The sequence below is a fragment of the Artibeus jamaicensis genome, unplaced genomic scaffold (assembly GCF_021234435.1).
Source record: "Artibeus jamaicensis isolate MK-2021 breed Jamaican fruit bat unplaced genomic scaffold, CSHL_Jam_final contig_233, whole genome shotgun sequence".
Lineage (NCBI taxonomy): Eukaryota > Metazoa > Chordata > Mammalia > Chiroptera > Phyllostomidae > Artibeus > Artibeus jamaicensis.
Genome location: NW_026521486.1, coordinates 59702963 through 59727268, shown reverse-complemented (window position 1 = coordinate 59727268; position 24306 = coordinate 59702963). Strand labels below are relative to the sequence as shown.

The window sequence follows — 24306 nt, the reverse complement described above, 5'->3', positions numbered from 1 at the left end:
AATGTACCACAGCTCATTTTCCCACTCTCTGACTGACAGGTGCTCAGGCTCTTTCCAGGGTTTTCCTGTTTAAATAGTGCTGCTGTGAGTGTGCTCTGCACATTCCACCTGGGCGTGCATTAGAGGTCGTCTTCGCTGTATACTAGGACGGAACGGCTGAGTCATGGGAATAAAAATGTTCCATTTTTTCAAGATCATGACACACTGTTGTTTTGAGTGACTGTAACAAATTATGCTCCCTTCGAAAATGTGTAAGGGATCATTTGAAACCAAATCCTAACACTTGATATTTTTAAATTTGGGGCAGCTAATGGATACAAAGTGGCATCTCACCATGAACTTGATTGGCACCATGAATGATGCTGAATATATCACCAGGGCCTTGCTGGCCACACGCAGACACTCCTGTGTGGAAGGTTTGTCCTTCTTTCCCCTCATTCTTATGTTGTGTCGTTCATGCTTCCCTTATTGTTTGAAGGAGTTCCCAATGTACTCTTTTCACTCTTTACTTCAAAATAATTTAAACTTAGTGAAAAGTTGAGAGAAAAATACAAAGAATCTCTATTGTAAATTATCCTTCACCCACTTTATAGCTCTTAACATTTTATCACATATTCCTTATCATCCTCATCCTCTGTCTTTCTCTCCTTTCTCTCTTCCTCTGTGTGTGTGTAATTCTTTCTCTGAACCACATCAGAGAGTAAGTTTCAAACATGGCATCCCATTATTTATCAATACTTTATTATGTATTTCCTAAAAACGAAGATGGACTCCTAATAGTCGAACACAACCACCAAAATCAAGAGAGGAGCACTGATAGAATGCTACCATCGAATTCACACATGCCATTCAGATGTTGCCAACTGTCCCAACAGTTCCTTCCACACGTCTGGATGTCCTCGGGGCCACGTGTGTGTACTTGCCGGGGCTGTGTAGTCTCCTTCAGTCTGGGACAGCTCCTTGGTCTTTTGTCTTGCCTCATCTCAGCACTTTGAGATGTCCCTCCTTGTGGATTTGCCTGGTGTTTCCTCATACTCAGCTTTAGGTTATGCCTTTTTGGCCAGAATACCACGGTAGGGAATCTGGGTCCCTCTCCGTGAATCCTGTATGGACTCATGCGATGTTGATTTGTCCTGTTGCTGGGGAAGTTAACTTTTATGAACTGGTTAATTTGGTGTCTGCCAAATTTCTCTACTATAAAGTTATGTAATAAGTGTTTTGAATTTATTACTATCTAGTTAATAAACACTTATGGGTATAGTGAGTCCTCACTTAATGTTGTCAATAGGTTCTGTGATTTTTAAGTGAAACAACATGTACCAAAGCAAATTTTACCACAGGCTAATTGATTTAAACAAGAGTTAAGTTCCTGTGGCATTTCATCAACACTATAAGTAAACAACAGTATGCGAGGATTGGCTGTACTTTGCTACAGTGTAAATATTACCCCATATCTAGCCTGTTACACCATTGTCTTAATCACAGCTTCACATTAAGCTCTGATGTCCAGTGTTTCAAGAAGCATCTTGGCTATTTGGGGGCTTTTACTCTTTCATATAAATTGCAAAATCAGCTGAGTTCCATAATTTTGAATGAATTGCTTTGAAACTACTCAAGTTGGGCAGAATTGGCATGTTTATGATATTATCTTCTTTCCCACAAATATGATATGTCTATTCATTTACTTGGGATCTCTTTTATATCTCTTAATAAAATTTTATAACTTTTCCTGTAAGGTTTGCTTCGAGAAATGGCTCAAGTTTCACAGGATATAGAGCTGACAGTTGGGACTGAAAGGATATGAATTCATAACCTTTGTTTTGGACTGGTAGTGAGCCGAGACTGAACTGGTGTTAGTTCAGGTCAACTGGAAGTGAATATTGAAGTCACATCATCACATCTATATGTGATAAATACTTAAGATCACAGGTGAGCTCTTTGCTGTGTTTTGCAGCCCAAGGAACCATGAGCAGCAAAGTCTCCTGCGACACCCTCTACAAGGCAATGTGGGAAGTCCTGCAGGGAGCCAGCGCAGGGGCAGGAATTTATGGAGAAAGTAGAGCTGCAGATCAGCTTGAAGAACTGTGGCCCTCAGGCACCATCAGGCTTAAACCCACTCCCCGCCCCAAGTTCTCCACGTGTGTTCTGGGGTGGACAGCAGCACACTGATGAGGCCAAGGCTGTGGACATACCGAGGTGCTGAAGAAACCCAGCAAGAATAAGAAACTGGTCAAGAAGCTGGCCAAGAACTATGATGCCTTTCTGGTGGTCAAGCAGATCCCACAGGTCCTGGGCCCCGGCCCGAATAAGGCTGGCAGATTTCCCTCCTCGTGCACCTGCAGTGAGAACACAGTGGCCAAAGTCGGTGAAGTAGAACCCATGATCAGGTTCCAGATGAAGAAGCTGCTGTGTCTGGCACCGGCTGTTGGTCACATGAAGATGACAGATGATGAGCTTGTGTACAATCTCCACTTAGTTGTCAACTTCCTGGTGTCGTTGCTTGGAAGAACTGGCAGAATGGGGAGGCTGTGGACATTGAGAGCATCATGGGCAAGCCCAGACCCCGTACTAAGGTGCAGCTTACTAAACCGTACCACTACCGAAAATATTGATGGTGAAATGGGCTTGATTTTAGATACTTCAAATGCAGTTGAAGCATCCAATACTTCCTCCCACTTTCCTGACCGGAGAAGTCAGTCGGAGCTAGAGTGGATAAAGAGACTGCTACGATTTGAGAGAAACCTCGGAAAGGAGAAGGACCTTGGGCCAGAATTCTGTTATTCTGAGTGAAAGATCGTTGTCCTGGGGGAGAGGATGCAGCACCAGACAGTGGGGATTGTGGAAGCCATCCGGGACGACGGGCGTGGGAGGAGATATTTAGGAAATGAAGCAACACCCAGGGGAAAGACCTTTGAGTAGAAACTGATGGGCCATTGCTGCACGAACGTCCCATTGTCACAAGCCCATCCGCTGTAATGTAAATTACCAATCACAGGTGTGTCCCAATCAGCAGATAAAGAGATCATAAAGCACAATTCCCTGGTTTCTGTTAACACTGCTTCACAGCAAAGCCAGAGGAAGAGAAAAGGTTTATGCAAAATGAAAAGAAGCAGCCTTGCTAGTTAGCTATAAATTCAACCGTGACCAAGCCAGAGCAGTTTAATATCTCAGTTTTAATGTCTCTCTGCCATGAGTGCCGGCTTGGGCAGGGTGTCAGCGGAGAGCAGCAGGGGAACCTGAGGTCAAAACCCAGCCCCTGGGTTGCTTCTTCGCTGAGCCGTGTGGAACACGATGTTGTGAACCAGCCTGAGCCTCACCTTCCCCTCTGTCTACCCGCCTTTCAGCGTGGTTCTGTGGATTTGAAGTAATGTGTGTACAGCATCCAGCCCATACCACTACTCAGAAAAGTGTGGCCTCCTCTTCACCACGTAAGTGCAGTCCTGCATGGATACAATGCTGCCCCGTCCAGCTACATTTTCCTCTTTGCTAACTACACAAGTTGTCCATTCCTTCTGACACAACGCTTTCACAGCTCTTTTATGCCATGCGGGTGTTCGATTTATTTTAAAATTAGTAATCCTCTTTAATTTGCTTGATGTGTGACCTGAATTTTAATGCCACCTCATTATCTGAAATAAACTCATGAAGAATAAGGCCTCCTGGAGGTCTGTCTAGGAGCCAAACACTCACAGAGGCAGGGGCGGGGCATAGGGAGGGGAATGAGGGAGTAGAATAAGGTTTCTGAGAGGACTCTGGGAATGACCTGGCCCAACGACCAGAAGAAGGATTTGGGGGTCAGAGAGCCCTTGGCCCTTTTCCTTGCTCTGCTCCTTCATACCACGTGACCCCCACAGGTCACCTTCCTTCTTTTAGCCTCAGTTGTCTTGCCTGGAGACCTGATATAATAAACCTACCACATGGATGCATTGTGAGGGCAGGATAAGATAATACACGGTAGGGCGAAAGCAGGTTTACAGTTGTTTGTATGGGAAATAATACAGTAATGAATAAATAATAACAAGAAGAAACTGTGTTCGTGAGTAAACACTCACGACTGTAAACGTGCCTTTGCCCCACCTGTGTGTGTCAGACGTGTAGCTGAGAGTGAGCACTCAACAGAAGGTGACGGCGGCAGCAGCGCCTCCACGTCTGAGATGCTGAAGGACACCAACCGCATGTTCAGTCTGTTCTGCTCATTTCTTTCACTGACATGTAGGTGATGGTGAGCACAGCGGTACGCTCTCTGCGTGAGGTAGGCAAAGTGTATATGCTCTGTAACATGTGTCTCATGTGACGCATTTAATTGAGAATATTCGGTTCTACTGCAGCAGATGAGAAAAAGCAAGGAGGATGGGTGAAACTCACGAGATGCCCTAAATAAAAATAGCAAAGCAAGTGGCTTGTGAGACACGAGCAGCATTCACGAAATGTGTTGCTAACTACAGATAGTTGACGATCAGTAAGACACAATCAGTGTTATCTTTATAACACTTTATGTTATAAAGACAGAAAGAATGAAATGTAGGGTTTTTAAAAAGATGGAACACTCGCGAATGTTTATATGAAAGGTAACATAATTGAAGGACCAAATCATAAGGTATAAATCAAGACCTCTGAAAACTGATGTGTCATCTCTAATTGGCCAGCCACTGGGACCTCGTTCTGGCTTTGCCTGCACTCTGGGTGAGGCAAGACCATGACAGAAAAGCAACCAAAACTCAAGGTCCTGTGGACAGTGGCCATTGCCAGCACCTGAGACCTCTTGCACAGCCATATTCTTCTCTCCTTCCCTCCCTCTCTCCTTGTTTAGCTTCTTTCATTTTTCACCCACAGCCCTCTTTTTCTTATCTCAGAACCACATGTGAGTCCACTTTGGGCTCTGCTCTGAATTATTCTTCTGCTCTAAAAATTAAGGTTTTGTCCCTGCCTGGTGTAGCTCAGTAGATTGAGTGCAGGCCTGCAAACCAAAGGATTGAGGTTCAATTTCCAGTCAGGGCACATGCCTGGGTTGCAGGCCAGTTCCCAGTAGAGGACACATAAGAGGCAACCACACATTGATATTTCTCTCCCTCTCTCCTTCCCTTCCCTCTAAAGATTAATAAATAAAATCTTTTTAAAAAATTAAAAATAAATAAAAATTAAGGTTTTGTTTACTACATACAGCTTGCCGCCTGGGCTTTCCAGAAAATGACATCTCTCTTGGGAGAGTCCTCGGTCCTTTGTACTCCTAAGCCTCTGGCAGCCCCACCTCACTAACTGGGCAGGCATGTTTCTGCTAATCTGAATCCCGTTGGTAGACAAGCCTTAAAGGTAAGCACCATCCTCTTACTACACATGTGTAAAATGATGTCTGAACACCAAGGAAAGCCTGGCAACAGGGTCGTCTGTTTGGGGAACGAGTCGGGGAAGTCTGGGTCCCTTTTCCTCCATGTCCTCCTTCGTACTTCTCTCCCAGCTCTCTCAGGCAGTGCTCACCAGCTCCTGTTTCCTTTGATGGAGCCGGAGGGAACATGTCAGGCTCTTTAGAGTAAAATAGCTCCAAATTTAAAAAGAAACAAAGAATCTTTCTCTTGCTAATATTGCCAGCCGGAAAAGGGTGAGGGAGGAAACCCAGTCATTCCACGATTAAGCTTCAGTATAAAGAACCAAGATTCATGTTTCTTATAGAAATGTAAAGACGAAGAACCAACACTTGTAAGTCCTTTCATCCCTACCCCTCAGCAAGCAAGCAACAACCAACAAGCAAACAAACTAGCAAACCGCAAAGGGCGTTTACTGGATCCTGAAACTGGAAACTCCAGAGGGTAGACAGGCAGTGTCCTGGTCTCACTGGGGCTCTGGCTCTAATTTTCCACAGCTCTCTTGGCTCGCCTCTCTTCTTCTTACTGACTTAGTCTTCAGACTAGCTGCTGTCATGATGACAAGATAGCTCCTACAGCATCCAGAATGGCAGGCTTCCTTGTTCACCTCAGGAAGTGTAAGACTGAGGTTCAGGACAAAAGCTCTGAGCTTTGCTCAGATTGGACCACTCTCTGGCCAAGATAAAATCATTCACTGATTGGCTTAAGTCTGGGATCCCTCAACCAACCCCTGTGGCATGGAAAATGAGATTATCCTGCTAGGGATAAGCAGATGGAGGGGAGTCAATTGCACCAAAACCACAGAGCTGTTACATGATAGAAGAACAGTGGTTTCCCCCAGAAAAATTGGGGTACAATTAGAATGAAAACATGGGATTGATGGTGCATAGGCGACAAACAATGCATATTGCACCCACAACACGGTCTTCACAGAGTGGAGGAGGTCAATACACCTCTGATGAATGTGTCATTTTATGAAATTTTATCAACTGATTTCCTCTAAATTCACTATTAGCTTACTGAAGATTAATGCAACTGAGGATTAATCTCCTGTTGCCTCATAGCAGCATCAAGCATTTTCAGATGATAGGATGAGTCATCCAGAGAGACTAACACAATTCTGCCTCTTCTTCCTTAAATTCAAACTCTTAAGAATGATTATTTAATGTTTCAATTCAACTATGTTTGTTGCATTCAAAGAAGTACCACTCACTTAAAAGAATGAAGTATTTCAGCAGCTTCATCTTCAGTACCTTTTGGCTTAATCTTATTTGCATGTTGTGTTCCTATCAAAGTTAATTTCCTGCTGTAACCAGAGCTGACGGCTAATTTTAACTTCTTGTAGGAGCTGAGATGGGGGTATAGAAGAATGTGGGAGTGTTTTAAAATGTACCCAGAATTTTTTTTGATCAGGTAATGTAAAGCACCAAATACAGAGACAATTGCCTTTGAAAGAAGAGTTTAGTACTTAGTTCCCAAGAAGAGAGGCATACAATGCCACATGGGGCCACATGGGTGAATACCAGGGTCGGTCAGGAGGCAGGAGGAGTGAGGGGAGTGGAAGCAAGGCCCAAAGCCTTTATTGTAGTTTGCACAGGAAAAATAAAATGGGTGAAACAGGATAAGCAAGTTTGAGCAAGCTGAGTTTTGGGTGATTTAATAAATTCAGAGGGATCTGAGCTATGAGTAGTCTCTAGTTCTGGTACTGGCCCTGAGTGACTTAAGACAGGGAAAATATTGGCTTGACATATGAAAGTCAGATAAAGGAGGTGGCTGGTGATATGGCCTTTGGATTGGTTGGCTTGTATATGAAAGGCTCACAGGCAAGTTCTTTACTATCTCTTGAATTTGCCAGCCCCAGGAGAGGCAGTCTCTCTAGGATTAGCAAAACCCCAAGACACATAAAATACAGAGAAACCCACAAGATTAATTCAATGAGGAGAAGGGAGAAGACATTGGCACTTGCATAGATTGTGTAAGAACCAGTGTGGGACTGGGACCCAAGATGGCAGAGGAGTAAGTGGAAGCTACACTAACCTCTTCTCAAGACCAAACTGGAATTACAGATAAATTATAGAAAAGTCACCCTGAATAACCAACTGAACACTAGCTGGAGAGGAGCTTTATAACCACAGACAGAAGAAGTTCTATCACCACAATGTGACTGGTAGGGAGTGCAGAGTAGGCACGAGAGGGCCCCAGGCAGCCACTCAAGTTCCAGAGGGTATTTCAGCAGCCAGGAGGTCCCCCCACAAAGTGTGGGGTCTAAACCCCGGGCTAGGCTCCCCAGTCTACAGCACCAAAACCAGGAAAGAAACTTAAATAACATATGGCTGTGAAAAGTAGCAGGGTTTCTGTGAGATAGCTGGAAATGCAAAGAGCCTCTTAAAAGGCCAACCCAAAATATTTTGTTTGCAGTCACTTACCCTGCACTCTGCCATAGGGAGAGCAGAGTGGACTAGAGACTTGTGAAGAAAGTCTGGGCCTGGTGGCTCTGGAGAGAGCACTGAAGGAACAGCTTCTAGAATCCCTGTACTGAGTCATTCCCCACAGGAGCCATCTTTCTCAGGTAAAGCGTTCCCCTCAAAGCAGCTTCCCCTCCCACAGGAATTACTCTGTCCCACCCTGCAGTGCACAAGCAGGCTCTTAAAGAGTACAGCTGGAAGACTTTACCTCTTTAAGCCTAACAGAAAGCCTGCAGGCGTAGGTGAATCTCTGGGAGCTCTGAGACTTTAGCTGACCCTCCCCCAGGCACAGTGCTGGTAAAAACCAGCCCTGGTCCACAGCCTGGTTCTTTTTGCACATACCCAGGCCCAGCAAAGGAAGCACAAATGGGATCACTGATAGCTCTAAACAGGTTGCCCAGGTCCAGACACATACAGCCTCTGACATAGGACTGCACCAGAGTCTTTGCAGATCTACCTAATACACAGAAATAAACACAAAAAGGCAGCCAAAGTGTGTGGGGGGGTAAATAGGCCCCAAAGAACAAGAGAATTCTCCAGAAAAAGAAGTAGATGAAGTGGAGGCAAGCAATTTATCAGATAGAGAGTTTAGAGTAATGACTAAAAGGATACTCAACAGCATGAAGAAAGATATAGAACCCATAAAACAAGGACCAGACAGAAACAAAGAATGCAGTATCTGAAATAAATAATACGCTGGAATAAATAGTAGGTTAGATGAAGCAGAAGATCAAATCAATGTTTGGAAAGACAAGGTAGGAAAAAAACACCTAAGCAGAGCAGGAAAAAAGAATTTAAAAAATGAGAACTTAAGAAACATTTGTACAACATGAAGTGTAACAACATCTACATCATGTGGATCAGAAGGAGAAGAGAGTGAGCAAGGGACCAAGAACCTATTCGAAGAAATAATGACTGAAAGGAAAAAGACACAAGTCCAGGAAGTTCAGAAAGTCCCCAAACAGTTGGACCCAAAGAGGCCTATACCAAGACTCAGCATAATTGAAATGACAAGGCTTAAAAACAAGGAGAGAATCCTAAAAGCTACAAGAGAAAAGCAGGTAGTTACCTAGGAGGGAGCACCAATTAGACTGTCACCTGATTTTTCAACGGAAATATTTCAGGACAGAAGGAAGTGGCCCGAAATAGAAAGTGATGAAAAGCAAGGACTTACCACCAAGGCTACTTTACCCCAGCAAGGCTATCATTTAAAATCAAAGGAGAAATAAGGAGCTTCCCAGACAAGAAAACGCTAAAGGAGTTTGTTAACACCAAACCAGTACTGCAACAAACATCAAAGGAATTGCTTTAAGAAGAAGAGAAGGAAAAAAGAGAAAGAAAAGAACACAAAGGAAAATATTCTAAAATAAAATGATACTAAATATGTATCTATCAATAATCACCTTGAATATATATGACTTAAATGCTCCAACCAAAAGACAGACTAGCTGAATGGAGAAGAAAACAAGACCCATATATATGCTGCCTCCAAAAGACCCATCTCAGATCAAAAGATACACACAGACTAAAAGTCAAGGGGTGGAAAAAGAAATTTCATGTAAATGGAAAGGAAAAAAAGCTGGGGCAGTACTTACAACCAATGATATAAATTTTAAAATCAAGGCTATAGTAAGAGACAATGAAGGACATTTCATAATGATACAGGGAACAATCCAACAAGAGGACATAACCCTAGTAAACATATATTCATCCAACATAGGAGCACCTAAATATGTGAAGCAAATATTGATGCACATAAAGAAAGAGATCTACAGCCCTGGCTGATGTAGCTCAATGGATTGAGCACGGGCCTGTGAACCAGACAATCACGGTTTGATTCCCAGTCAGGGCACATGCCTGGGTTGCAGACCAGTTCCCTGCAGGCCAATTCCCAGCAGGGGACGCATGAAAGGCAACCATACATTGATGTTTCTCTCCCTCTCTCCTTCCCTTCCCCTCTAAAGATAAATAAATAAAATCTAAAAAAAAAAATCAGTATCTGTGAAGCATAATAAAGTGAATTGCAATAAAATAAAGTATGCCTGTCTATGATTATAAAAGAAAAAAACAAAGAGATCTACAGAAATATAGTCATAGTTGGTGATTTTAACACCACCTTCACTCCAATGGACAGACTTCAATATTCAGATAGAAAATCAACAAGGAAACAGTGGCCTTAAATGACACACTAGATCAAGTGGATTTAACTGATATCTTCAGAATATTTCATCTCAAAGCAGCAGAATATACCTACTTTTCAAGTGCACACAGAATGTTTTCTAGGATAGACCACATGTTAGGATACAAAGCAAGTCTCAATAAATTTAAAAGGATTGAGAACAGCCTGACAGTGAACAGAGGGGAGAGGGGAGGGAATTTCAGGGGAGAAGAAGAAGGGTTTACAGAAACAAATATAAAGGACACACAGATGAAACCTAAGGGGGTGGAAATGGGAGGGAGGTGGGGAGCACTGGGGGTGGTGAGCTGCGATGCGAGTAAAAGACAGAAAACTACTTGAACAATTAAAATAGTTTTTTTCAAAAAAATAATTGTAAGAGAATTGAAATCATATTACACATCGTCTCTGACCACAATGCTATAAAACTAGAAATCAATCACAGGAAGAACACTGAAAAACATGGAAGCAAAATAATGTGTTATTAAACAATTAATGGGTCAAAAATGAGATCAAGGAAGAAATCAAAAGATACCTTGAAACAAGTGAAAATGAGTATGTAACAATCCAAAATCTGTGGGGCTGCAACTCTAAGAGAATTCATAGCATTACAGGATTATCTCAAAAAACAAAAGTTCAAATAAACAATATAACTTTACACTTAAAAGAACTTGAAAAAAATGACAAAGCACAAAGTGAGTAGAAGGGGATAAAGTAGAAGTGAGAAATAAAGATCAGAGCAGCAATTAATGAAATAGAGTCTAAAAAATGATACAAAATCAATGAATCCAAGAGCTGGCTCTTTGAAAAAATAAACAATATTGACAAACCTTTAACCAGACTCATTAAGAAAAAAAAAGGAACTAAATAAATAAAATCAGAAATGAAAGAAGAGAAATAACAACTAACACCAAACAAATACAAAGAACTGTAAGGAAGTGTCATGAACAACGAGATGCCAACAAACTGGACAACCTGGATGAAATGGATAAATTCCTAGAAAAATACAATCTTCCAAAACTAAATCAGAAAGAATCAAAGAAAAGAAAAGAAAAAGCAAACAAAATATAACCAGAGACATTGAAATTAAGAACAATAACAATAACCAGAGGGGAGGAGGAGGGGACAGTAGAGAGAAGGGTTTTCAGGAACTACTATAAAGGACACATGGACAAAACCAAAGGGGAGGGTGGAAGCAAGGGAGGGAGGTGGGTTTGGCTGGGGTGAGGGGGAATGGTGGGGAGAAAATGCAGACAACTATAAATGAACAACAATAAAATAATTTTTAAAAAAGAAAAAGAATAAAAAATTTGAACAGACAGACTATACCTAGTGAAATTGAAGCAGTAATCAAGAAACTCCCAACAAACAAAAGACCTGGATCAGAAGTCTCCACAGGTGAGTTTTATCAAGCATTCGGCGAACTAACGCCTCTCAGAGTATTTCAAAAAAACTTGAGAGGACTTCTGCCAAGATGGAGGCATAGGTGGAGACGCCGTGCTTCCTCACACAACCAAATTTAGAGACAACTAGATATTAGCAACAGAAAATACAGCCAGAACACAGAAAATTGAACTTTTTGGAAGTCTGATAACAACAAATTCTTCAGCCTGACCTGTAAGAGGGGCGAAACCAGCAGCTGGCGGAGCAGAGTAGCACAGGAAAACTCGGTCAGACGGACTCAGGCGCGTGGAATCCAGGTGCAGGGTTGGACCTGGTGGGCAACTCAGCAAGAAATCGCGGGGAAACAGCGAGGGAGCAGGGCTGCAGGTTGACTGTGTTCGCGCGTTCGCGCATTCGCGCGTTCGCGCATGGATAGACAAGCGAGGGACTGGGCGATTGGACGAGAGCTAGCAGCCCAAGCGGCAAGCTGAGGCAGAGGGTGCAGCCATTTCCCCGCTCTAACCCCGCCTCCACATGCAGCGTCATAATCCAGCGACCTAAGTGGCCCTGCCCCAGTGGACAACCTAAGGCTCTGCTCCTCACCCAGCAGCTAGAAACAGCAGAGGGGGCCGCCATTTCCCCGTTCTGACCCCCCCTCCACATACAGAGTCACAACCCAGCGACCTGGGAGTCCAAGGCTCCGCTCCTCATACTTGATGGGTGCAAACAGACCTAAAATGGCTCAAGAAGATCTCAAAGCCCCAGAGCCTATAAATCTAAGCAATGAAGAAATAGCAAAACTCTCAGACGCACAGTTTAAAACACTGGTGATCAGGATCCTCACAGAACTGGTTGACTATAGCCACAAATTAGACAAACATATGAAGGCGAAACTAATTGAAATGAATGGAATTGCACAGGAAACCAATAGCGATGAAAAGGAAACTGGGACTCAAATGGAGTGGACCAGAAGAAAGCAAATAATGGCCAAACAGAAAAGAGTAAAGAAGCAAGAATTCAAAAAAATGAGGAGTCTTAGGAACCTCCAGGACATCTTTAAATGCTCCAACAACCGAATTATAGGGGTACCAGAAGGGGGAAAGGAACAGCCACCAGCGGAAAACTTATTTGAACAAATAACAAAGGAGAATTTCCCCAATCTGGCAAAGGAAATAGACTTCCAGGAAATCCAGGAAGCTCAGAGAGTCCCAAAGAAGTTGGACCCAAGAAGAAACACACCAAGGCACATCATAATCACATTAGCCAAGATTAAAATGAAGGAGAGAATCCTAGAAGCAGCAAGAGATAAGGGGACAGTCACCTACAAAGGAGTCCCCATCAGACTGTCAGCAGATTTCTCACAAGAGACCTTACAGGCAAGAAGGGGCTGGAAAGAGGTATTCCAAGTCATGAAATCCAAAGACCTACAACCAAGATTGCTCTATCCAGCAAAACTTTCATTTAGAATGGAAGGGCAGATAAAGTGCTTCTCAGATAAGATCAGATTCAAGGAGTTCATCATCACCAAGCCCTTATTATATGAAATGTTGAAGGGACTTAGCTAAGAAAAAGAAGTTAAAAAAACATGAACAGTGAAAGGACAACAAACTCACAGTTATTAACAACCACACCTAAAACAAAAGCAAACTAAAAGGACAGCTAGATCAGGAGTGGAAACGTAGAAATGAAGATCTCAAAGAGGGTTAGCAACAGAGGAGTGGGAGGAGGAGAAAGGGGGAGAAGGTACAGAAAATAAGTAGCATAGATGGTAAATAGAAAATAGATGGGGGGGCAAGAATAGTATGGGAAATATAGAATCTAAAGAACTTGAGACACATGGTCATAAACTGAAGGGGGGTAATGGTGGGGATGGGGGTAGGGTGGAGGGGAATGAAGGGGGGAATAGAACAACCGTAACAGCATAATCAATAAAAAAATAAATTAAAAAAAAAGAAAAGAAAAAAAAACTTGAGAGAAGGCTGCCAAGCTTGTTGAACAAGGCCAGCATTATCATAATACCAAAACAAGATAAAGAAACTACCAAAAAAAAAGAAAATTACAGACTAATATTCCTGATAAATATGGATGCTAAAATCTGCAACAAAATATTAGCAAACTGAATACAGCAATGTATCAAAAAGATCATCTACTACAATCAAGTGAGACATATTCTGGAAATGCAAGGCTGGTATAAATTTGCAAATCAATAAATATGACTCACCACCTAAACAATATGAAGTATAGAAATCACATGATTATATCAATAGTTGCAGAAAAAGCATTTGATAAAATCCAGCACCCATTTATGATCAAAATGCTCAGCAACGTGGGGATAGAGGGAACATACATAAACATAATGAAGGCCATATGCGACAAACCCACTGCCAGCATCATACTCAACAGGCAAAAACTACAAGTGTTTCCCTTAAGGTTGGGAACAAGGCAGAGATGTCCACTTTCAACTCTCTTATTCAGCATAGTACTGGAAGTCCTAGCCTCGTCAACCAGACAAGAAGAAGAAATAATAAGCATCTAAATGGAAAAGGAAGAAGTAAAACTGTCTTTATTTGCACATTACATGATACTGTACTTTGAAAATCCCTAAGATTCCACCAAAAAATCTATAGAACTCATCAATGAATTCAGCAAAGTAGCAGTGTACAAAATTAATATTCAGAAATCAGTTGCATTTTTATATATCAATAATGAACTAATAGAAAGGGAAATTAAGAAAACAACCCCATTTACAATTGCTTCAAAAAGAATAAAATGTCTAGGAATAAACCTAACCAGGGATATAAAAGATCCGTACTCATAATATTATAAGACACTGAAGAAAGAAATTAAAGAAGATGCAAATAAGTGGAAGCACATACCATGTTCACGGACATGAAGCATTAATATCATTAAAATGTCCATACTACCCAAAGCAATGTATAGATTCAACACAATTGCCAACAAGATTTCAATGACATTATTCACAGAACAAGAACAAATATTTCAAAAATGTATATGGAACAACAAAAGGCCTCACTTAGTGACAGCAATCGGAGAAAGAAGAACAAAGTTGGAGAAATCATGCTACCTAATGTCAAACTATGCGATAAGGCCATAGAAATCAAAACAGCATGGTACTGGCATAAAAACAGACACATAGATCAATGAATGGAACAGAATAGAGAGCCCAATAATAAACCCACACTTTATAGTCATATAATATTTGACAGAGGAAGCAAACACATACAATGGGTTAAAGAGTTTATTCAATAAATGGTGTTGGGAAAACTGGGCACATTCCTGCAGAAAAATGAAAGTAGACCACCTTCTTACACCACACACAAGAATAAATTCAAAGTGGATCAAAGACTTAAATGTTAGACCTAGAACCATACAAATCCTAGAAGAAAACATAGGCAGCAAAATCTCGAACATTGCTTATAGCAATATTTTATCAGATATATCTCCCCAGGCAAGGGAAACAAACAAACAAACAAAAACCAAACAAGTGGATGACATCAGGTTTTGCACAGCAAAGGAAAATATCTACAAAATAAAAAGACAACCCATGGAATGGGAGAACATATTTGCTGATACATCTGATAAGAGGTTAATATCCAAAATTTATAAAGAACTTACAAAACTTAACACCCCAAAAACAAACAATTTAAAAATGGGCAAAGAACCCGAATAGACATTTTTCCAAAGAGGACATACCAATAGCCAATAGGCATATGAAAAGATGCTCCATCTCACTAATCATCAGAGAAGTGAAAATTAAACCCACAATGAGATACCATCTCACACCTGTCAGAATGGCTATCATCAATAAAACAACAAACAACAAGTGCTGGCAAGGATGTGAAGAAAGGAGAACCCTTGTACATTGTTGGTGGAATGCAGGCTTGTATAGCCACTGTGGAAAGCAGTATGGAGATACCTCAAAAAATTAAAAATGGATCTGCCTTTTGACCCAGCATTCCCACTTCTGCAAATATACCCAAGAGAACCCATAACACTAGTTTGAAAGAACCTAAGCTCCCCTGTGTTCATTGCATTGTTATTTACAATTGCCAAGATATGGAAGCAGCCCAAGCGTCCATCAATAGATGAGTGAATAAAATAACTATGGAGCATTTATACAAAGGAATACTATTTGACTGTAAAAAGAAGAAAAAATTTTACCCTTTGGGACAGTATGGATGGACCTGAAGAACATTATGTTAAGGAAATAAGTCAGTCAGAGAAAGACAAATACCATATGTTTCACTCATATGTGGAATCTAATGAACAATCTAACCAGGAAAATAGAGACGGACTCATAGATAGAGAGCAGGATGACAGCTACAGGTGAATGGAAAGTAGTGGGGGAAGGATTGAGCAAAAAGGAAAAAGGACTCATGGACGTGGACAACAGTGTGGTGATTGTGGGGGAGGGGGCAGTGAGGAATAAGAGGACTAAATGGTAATGGAAAAAATACAATTAAAATATAGATATATTTTTTAAAAAGGAACCAGGGCAGGCATGACACACATGAATCACATCTGTCCTGGGCCACTGTTGGGCTCAATGACATCCTTCATATTTGCCTGACCACTTAATAGCTCTCCACACCATCTTGCTCTGCACCAGGCACCCCTCAGAAAGAACTTCTATTCATACCCAGCTTACAGCTCCCCATGCTGTGGGGTCCTTTTTCAAAGTGGCTTTACCTGGAAAGCAACTAAGCAACTGCTCTTACATGAAGGTGACTTGGCCATCTTCCTGCATCTTTCTGCCACTTATCTTGGATGGATGGAAATACATAGAATTAAAGAATGACGTCTGCCATGAGGAAACACTATCACTGATGTTCAGCCCTCTCCCTCAGCCCTGCGCCCACTCACTGGGTCACCACGCCCTGCTGATTTCACCTTATAAATATATTTTAAAATCTGTTTCCTACTCCCCATCATCTCTGCGGCCCCAGCACCAGGTCAGGTCTTCATTATTTTTACTCTACATTAGCACATTCACCCCATAAATAATCTTCCTGCCTCTGGTCTTGTTTCCCTCAATTCACTCTCCACATGGCCTAAGAAATTGTTTAAAACATAAACTAAGCTGTGATGTCAATTCCTTCGATAGCTCCCTTGTCTGCAGCAGTAGTTCTCAGGCTCTTCAATTTGCAGACCAGGATCATTTTTTTAATATTAGAAACTTACAGAAAGGTGCCAAATTTGCATAGTTAAAAAGGGATAACTTTGTTTTAAAACTTTCTTCTATCAAAATCCTTTCGTAAAAGAAAATTTAAAACTATACACACACACACAGTGTAATCTCAGAAAAATGGACCATCTCTTACATCGAATCAGTTTAACTTTGTGAAGAACTCTCTATGCATCCCCAGTGCAGTGAAAATTTTGCCTCACCTTGGCTCCAGTCTACAGAGTCTAGCACGGGTCTCCTGGCTGCTGTTCCAGCCTCAGCCTTCCCAGCCTAAGCTCCAGCAACTAACGCGTCATGGCTCATAGCTGCCCCCTCACCCACCGCCACCACCAGTGGGGCGTTTCTAACCTTCCCCTGTGCTCAGGCTGCCTCTGTGGGTTGTGTGAGGATGGACTGCTGCCTCCCACTGCCATGCCTCTGCTTTGCTTGGCTACCTTTATGTATCCCATAGCCTCGGAAAAGGAGTTCAAGCCTCAGAACCAATGTCTAACTTTTTATCTACGTGTTTAGCAATCCTTAGAGACGAGTTTAAGTAATTCCGTAACACCCTATGTGAATCAGTACCATAATTCCTAGCATATTTATCTATAGTTTGCCTGAGGTGATTATCTGCCTTTCACCTCTCTCATTCACCAGACGTCAGTTCTCTAAACCACTAGTCAGGGATGGTGTGTTTTCTCTTTTTATGTCAGTAGCTTCTAGCCCAGTGACTCTTGGCATAATATGGAAATTTCAAAAATGTTTACTGGCTGAAAAGTAAATGAATGGTTATATTTCAAAGGAATATGTCATGATGAAAAATCTAGTTATGAAGTTATTTTAATCTTTCTGAAGGAAGATAATGCATAAATGAAGTTTTATTGGGTATATTTTGGCTTTGGCCTTCTCTAGGTAGGCAGCACCAAAGGACAAAAATAGGACAGTCACGCTCTGGCCTGTGTACGGCTCAGTTTGTTAGAGCGTTGTCCCTGAACTGAAAGGTCACAGATTCTATTCTAGGTCAGGGCACATGCCTAGGTTGCTGGTTCAATCCCTGGTCGGTATGGGAGGCAATGGATTGATGCTTTTCTCTCATGTCAATATTTTCCTCTCTCCCTCTCCCTCCCTCCCTCTCTCTCTCTACCCACTCCTCTCCCACCCACCTTTCCCATTTCTCTAAAATCAATGGCCATATCCTCCCGTGAGGGGAAAAAAAGTTAAAAAAAAAAAAAAAAAAAAGGAGCCCTGGCTGGTGCCGCTCAGTGGATTAAGCATCAGCCTGAAAACCAAAGGGCCACTGGTTCAATTCCCAGTCAGGGCACATGCCTGGGTTGTAGGCCAGGTCCCCAGTAGGGGAAGCCCAGTAGGGGCAGCCACACATTGACATTTCTCTCCCTCTCTTTCTCCTTCCCTTCTCCTGTCTAAAAATAAATAAATAAAATCTTTGAAAAACTAGAATACTCACTTTGGCCTCCCCCCTCCACTCCATATTTCATTTTATTAACTCAGGAAGTCAGTCAATTCTCTGCCTGTTCCCTCACCTACAGATATCTTGCCACCTGGAAAAAAATGAGGATGGGAAAGTTGCACTTATTGGTCTAAGACTTCCACAGTAAAAAAAAAGTTACAGATGCTAAATGTGCTTTTGCGGTTGTGTTAACACCTGTTTCAGTGTAATGCTTATTCTCTGAAGAAAATGTCTTTTAAAATGATTAACTAGCCACAGGTAATTATAAAACGCTCAGTGGGAGTTGCTGAGCAAGCACGCATGCCGTTTGCTGGGAATGTGCTTGATTCTACCCCAGAGCTTCGTTGTGAAACAGGGGATTTCCAAGTCTGTGAACTGCATCAGAGCAAGCCCACTGCACCTAGTGATTATCCAACCTTGGTTTTTCCAGCTCCCACAAATACGAGGGCACACACAAAGAAATGACTGAAGGTGAGGGCTCTGGAAGGACGGCGTTTGAGTTTTCAACGTGCATCTGCCACCTGCTGGCCAAGTGTCCTCAGACAACTTACTTAAACTGCATGTTCCCCAGAAGTCTTATCCAGACAATGAGGACAAATCAGCATGCACCTCATAATGTTCTTGCTCTTTTTCCTGCCTCCCCTGAAGAATTCCACCTGCCACAAACCAATGAAGTGTGCTGGCCATTTAGCTGCCCTGAAATTGTTCGGTTTCTTCCCTCTGCTCCAGCTCTCTGACAACTTACCCCCCTGACCTCCCGGTGTCCTCCAGCTCCCATAGTCTCCCTCCCAGCAGGCCGCCCACCGCCAGTGGAGCCCCTTAGGGGCCAAAGCTGATCTGGGAGAGTGATATGAAGTCTCACGACATTTACCCTAGTACCCCAAGGTCTAACGGAGCTTTTGTAAAATAGCTCTTTCCGATCCCGCTTACCACTTAGTCTATAAGGATTGGACTAAGGACAGAAATGAAGGACCAACAACACAAAGTGCTCAGAATTAGCCCTCACTTTTGCCTTTCTAGATCTAGCTAGAGGTGCCTGGAGGTGAGCTCAGTCCCAGGAAATTCTTTGGTCACTCAAAAAAAAAAAAAAAATAGACATCTGGAGCCTACTAATTTTCCGAGCATACCTTGGTGAGCGCTCTCACAGTCTGGGCCAGGCTGCTTGTGAAAGGGGGAGGCAGAGAGTAACAGTAAGAGATTAGTAAGTCATCCCTCCTGGCCTGCAGATATTATTTATTCCAGGAAAAGCCCCAGCCCTTCCCTTCTGCGCCAACAACCTTTGTTTCCAATTCAACTCACTACAAAACCCTTATTATACACTCTCAGCGTCTCCCCTCCTCTGCCCCCAGGACCAGTGGAACTCTCTTTTCAAGTGTCCCATGGCTTTTTACTATTATAAATATTGGGAAAACCAGAGGAAAAAGTTAAGTGTTAGTATACTTTTAAAAATAAACAATACAACTTGCTGTTGACATTCCCCAGAGTCAAGGACTGTCTTTAGAGATGCAAATAATCTTTATTAATTTTCTCACAAACTGTCCAGCTCCTTCTGGACCTTTGTTAGCCTGAGCTATATGGGCCTGAGTCTCTCTCCCCTGGATTAAAAAGGATCCTTTCCAGTTCATGTTTTACCTTCTTTCTTTTTACCAAGCCCAGCATAAATAGAAATAGAAGATAGGACTAAGATAGAGAAAACTATCATTTTCTAAGAGAAGAGAAATCTTATATTTCAGAGAAAATATCAAACAGCGCTTCCACGGGTATCTTCCTTCATCACTCTGCTTCTTCATAGACGTCACAAGAGCCCTGGGAGGAAATGCCGCACAGGTGGACGACTGGCAGAAGGAAAAGGTGAGATGTGGTAAAGGTGGGTTCAGGGTCACTGTCACTTCTGCTGCTGCTACTGCTGCTGCTGATCATCATCACCATGGTAGTAATATCTCTCATTTGTGGAACCCAGACATTTGACATTATTTGTATGTTCACCTGAGTCCTAATAGATCTATTCACTTTTCACGTTCAAAAATTCTAGTCCAAAGCTAGTAAGTAGTAATACTGTAAGTCAGATTCAGTATTGCCAGTCACCAGTGGACTGCTGCCTGACTTGACAATAAAAGCAGCATACCACTGACAAAAAGAGAGATGTTGGAAAGTTCGCTCTTCTCTTGCTGTCTCACCTCCATGTCCGGAGACGTTGCCTGCAGTAACAGTCAGCACCGATGACAGTGCAATGTTATAAAACACTCCAAAACTCAACAGCTGAAAACAGCAATCACTCTTGTGCCTGTGTACAGGTCAGCTGACCTGAGCCAGGGTTGGCTGAGCTTCCCTCCAAGTGCAAGTTTGGATCCGGGTTGTGCCACTCATCCTCCCAAAGCAGAGGGCCGGCTGTCAATACAAACACTGCGCTGATGTGAGTGGTAGAGAGCAAGCCTAACCACGGGAGCACACTTCAAGCCTGTGTTTGTATTGCATCCGCTGACATCCCATTGGCCAGAGCAAGACTCATGGCCACGCCCAAATGCAAGCAGAGGAGCAGTGACTTCACCAAGAGGCCATGGCATAGGGTGTATGATACTAATAGAGATAAAGAATTGTGATCAATAATTTAATCTACACACGCAAACCTTAGACAGACAAAGAAGCAAAGGAAGGATTTCCAGAGCTACAGAAGATGGTATCAAGATGATGGAGACCTGGAGCAGCAAGAGATTAGGGATAAGTGGGTGAAAAGATAAAACAGGAAATCCCAAGGGATGCAAGTTAGAAAGAAGGAGAATAACCATTACGATGGGGCTTGATCTACAGTTTCCTTTGGGACCAACACAAGGATTTAGTTCTAGTATAGAAGCCTTGAAAATCTGGTCCTTGCAGAAACTCCAGGTACATCTAACAGGGGCCAGAATTGCTCATTGTCAAAAAAGGAAAATGCTTTCCAAATTTCTTTATTTCCTTTTTTTAACAATTTTATTTATTTATTTATTTTTATTTTTTAGAGAGAGCAGAAGTCAGGAAAACATCGATTGGTTGCCTCTCTTGTGCCCCCAACTGGGAACCCAGCCCTCAATCCCCACATGTGCCCTGACTGGGAATCGAGCTAGTTATGCCTTGGTTCACAGGCCAGCACGCAGCCCACTGAGCCACACCAGCCGGCGCCAATTTCTTTATTTCCTTATCACATGTGTTCTTTGACTAAACTGTAGCCTGACTGAAGTAGAACATGTTCAATATCAACACTTGGAAAACTCAGGTTTTGCTGGTTTCTAAAAGCTAAGAAAGTTTTATATTCCCCCGTTACTATATAAAAATGTCAGCTGACGAAGACCAATTGGCATTTATCAGTTCAAAGAAATAACAACAATCTCAAGAAACTAATTGCTTATTACAAAACACCAAAAGGAACAAAGCATGAAGCACTATTTTTTTCTCTTATAATGTTTGTTAACGATACTGTGGTTCATGGCTATTTTCCCATAATCCTTTTCTGAAATTTAACTGTAAACTGTTTCCTGTTTTTCAAGTAAATATTTAATCAGCTGTTTGAAATACAATATTACCCCAGATATTCAATGGACAGTTTATAAGAATCTCTATTCTTAGCAAAAGAGTTGTATACTCTCCCCAGGTATAATTTCATATTGAAAGTGGTTGGAATAAAAACTTTGGTCTTCATAGAAACAGTGTGGCTTTATAGAAAGATCTCTGGTCCCAGCTTTGCCATTAACCAGCTCTACAACCTTGGGCGATTCATTTGTGTGGAACTGAAGGCTTTTAACAACCTGGCACCAACCAGCTTCTCAACAAATATTGTCGATTTCTCATTTTAATCCTTCATTTCAACCCTTTACCCTTTTCCTCTCCTATCTTGCTGTCTTCTAGTTCCATTATTTTGCATCGATTTCTTTGCAAGCTCAGCCCTGGAGAGCCTTACTTTTCACTCTCAAAGGAATCTTTGGGGCACTTTCTAAAACAAAGTGACATCTCTCCTGATATAAATTTTCCATGGTGCCAGCGTATCAAGGTCTTCATTTTTAAGAGTAGCAACTTTTTCTTTCACTTCCATTCGTATAATAATAATAGGTTTTCAATGAGCTCGTTGAACATATGAAATAATTCTTGCTTTTATACTTGCCATGTTTTAACCACTAATTTGACTTAAGCATGTTTACAACTTCTCAGTACTTACTATAACCCTACTAATGAAGAATCAGTGAAAAATGAACTAACAAGAAAAATGAAGGCAGGTTCACACAGAGCAAGCTGAAGTTGTTAAGGGTGAGGGGTGGGGTGATTGGGGGCTGGGCAGAAGATGTAAAGGGACTGAGCAAAAGAAAAAAGAGAGGAAAAGCTCAAAGACAGGGACAACAGTATTGTAATTGTTTGGTTGGGTGGGGGTGGGAGATAAGTAGTGATAGAAGGAGAATCCACTTGGGGTGGTGAACACAATACAGGGTATAGATGATGCGTTGTGAAATTGTGCACCTGAAACTGGCATAATTTGGTTCACCAGTGTCACCTCAATACATCCAAGAAAAAGGAAAAGGAAAAGAAAAAGAAGTAGGTTACCATGGAAAAAATTTTAATTAAAAATTGAAACGCATAACTACGCTTCCAGCCCTCTCAATGCAATGATGTTACCCCCTCCGATGAATTCACACATAGTACAAAAAAGTTCACATGCCATAGCATGGTTTTCAAAGCCTCCCATGATCTGTCTTTGACCAATGTTTTCAGCGTATTTCTCTCCTATACTTATTTTATGCAGCAAATAACCTGGGCTGTTGGCCGTCTCTCTCAAATACCCCTTGGGCTTTCTCATTCTCCGTCTTGATCTACGCTCTTCCTGGCACCCACCTGTTTATCGGAAAATTTTCATGGAAAGCTCTTCCTTACAATATAACAAAAATAAATAAATACAGGAAACAATCAGAAAGAAATCACCACTTTGTGACCATGAGAATTAAACTGATGCAGGCAAGAATCATCAATTAATGATTAATCTAGAGGGTGATAATTTATGAGGAATAGGTCATTTAAGATTATATGAACACACCCCCCAAATTAATTATTAGAAGAGTAACTAGACAACTGAAGAAATAAAAAAACACCCTAACCAAGTACTCACAGTTAGTATCAATAAAGAGAAAGTACCACCTACCTCCTGATTTAATGTCTTAAGAGGAACACGAATTGAGAACATTCTAGAAAATAACTAGCATGCATTATTTTAAAATGTCAAATTTGTTACTCGAAAATGTTAAATGTAAAATAAAAAAAAGACTAAGGACCTTTACCAGTTTAAGAGTTTAAATATATTTTTAAAAGAATCAGTGAGAAAAATGGACTCAGAGAAGTTCATTTTTGCAAGACCACCTAGCTTGTAAGTAGTAAAATAGGGGGTTTAAATCCACATCTATTTGATATCAAAGCTCCATTTTCTCATTTACAAAAAAAAGGAGGTTTGATCAGATAATCAATGAGGCTCCTTGAGATCCAAATTCCTGTGAGTCTGTGTGCAATAAAGGGTCAACTCAGCAGACCCGGCTTATCCAAACCCTGCACATTCCAAAGAAAAGTTTGGCCCTTGACTGGCCCCTGGGAGATAACTCCTAAGACTTTGGAATATCCTGCCTGATAAGAGGATATTTGTTGCCCTGGTACTTTAGGCCACTTCAGATAGTTTATGCTAACAGGCTGTGATGGGGGCACCATGTGCCATGCCGTACCATTTTGACACTAAATAACTAAGGTCAGCCATGTGGGTGATGAGCCGCACTGAAGTGACCAATCCCCAGTAAAAAGCATGGACTCCAAGGTTTGGATGGGTTCCTCTGGCAGAAAATATGTCGTATGTGTTGTGACACATCATTGCTGAGAGAAGGAAGCATTGTCTGTGTAACTCTCCTGAGAGAGGACATTGGGAAGCTCACATCCGGTCTCTCCTGAACTCTCCATAGGAGCCTTTTCTTTGCTCCTTCCAATCTGCATCCCTCTCCTGTACTGAACCATGACAGTGAGTGTAACCACTCTCCTGAGTTCCGTCAATCCTTCTAGCTAATCATTTTACCTGAAATGGTCCTGGGGTCCCCCGACACATGGCTATTGTCTTTATTTATTTTTTATTTTTATTAAAGTTATTGGGGTGACACTGGGTTAGTATTATTAACACTGGGTTAATAATAGTATATACATTTCAGTTGTACAGTTTATAATATAGTATCTGCATACTCTACTGCATGCTCCCACGAGAAGTCTGGTCTCCTTCTGTC

At 41.8% G+C, this 24306-nt stretch overlaps 1 pseudogene; it reads left to right on the top strand.

Moving 5' to 3' along the window:
* The first annotated feature begins 1965 nt into the window (after positions 1-1965).
* LOC119045554 (60S ribosomal protein L10a-like) lies at positions 1966-2612 on the top strand (annotated as a pseudogene).
* The last annotated feature ends 21694 nt before the right edge of the window (positions 2613-24306 follow it).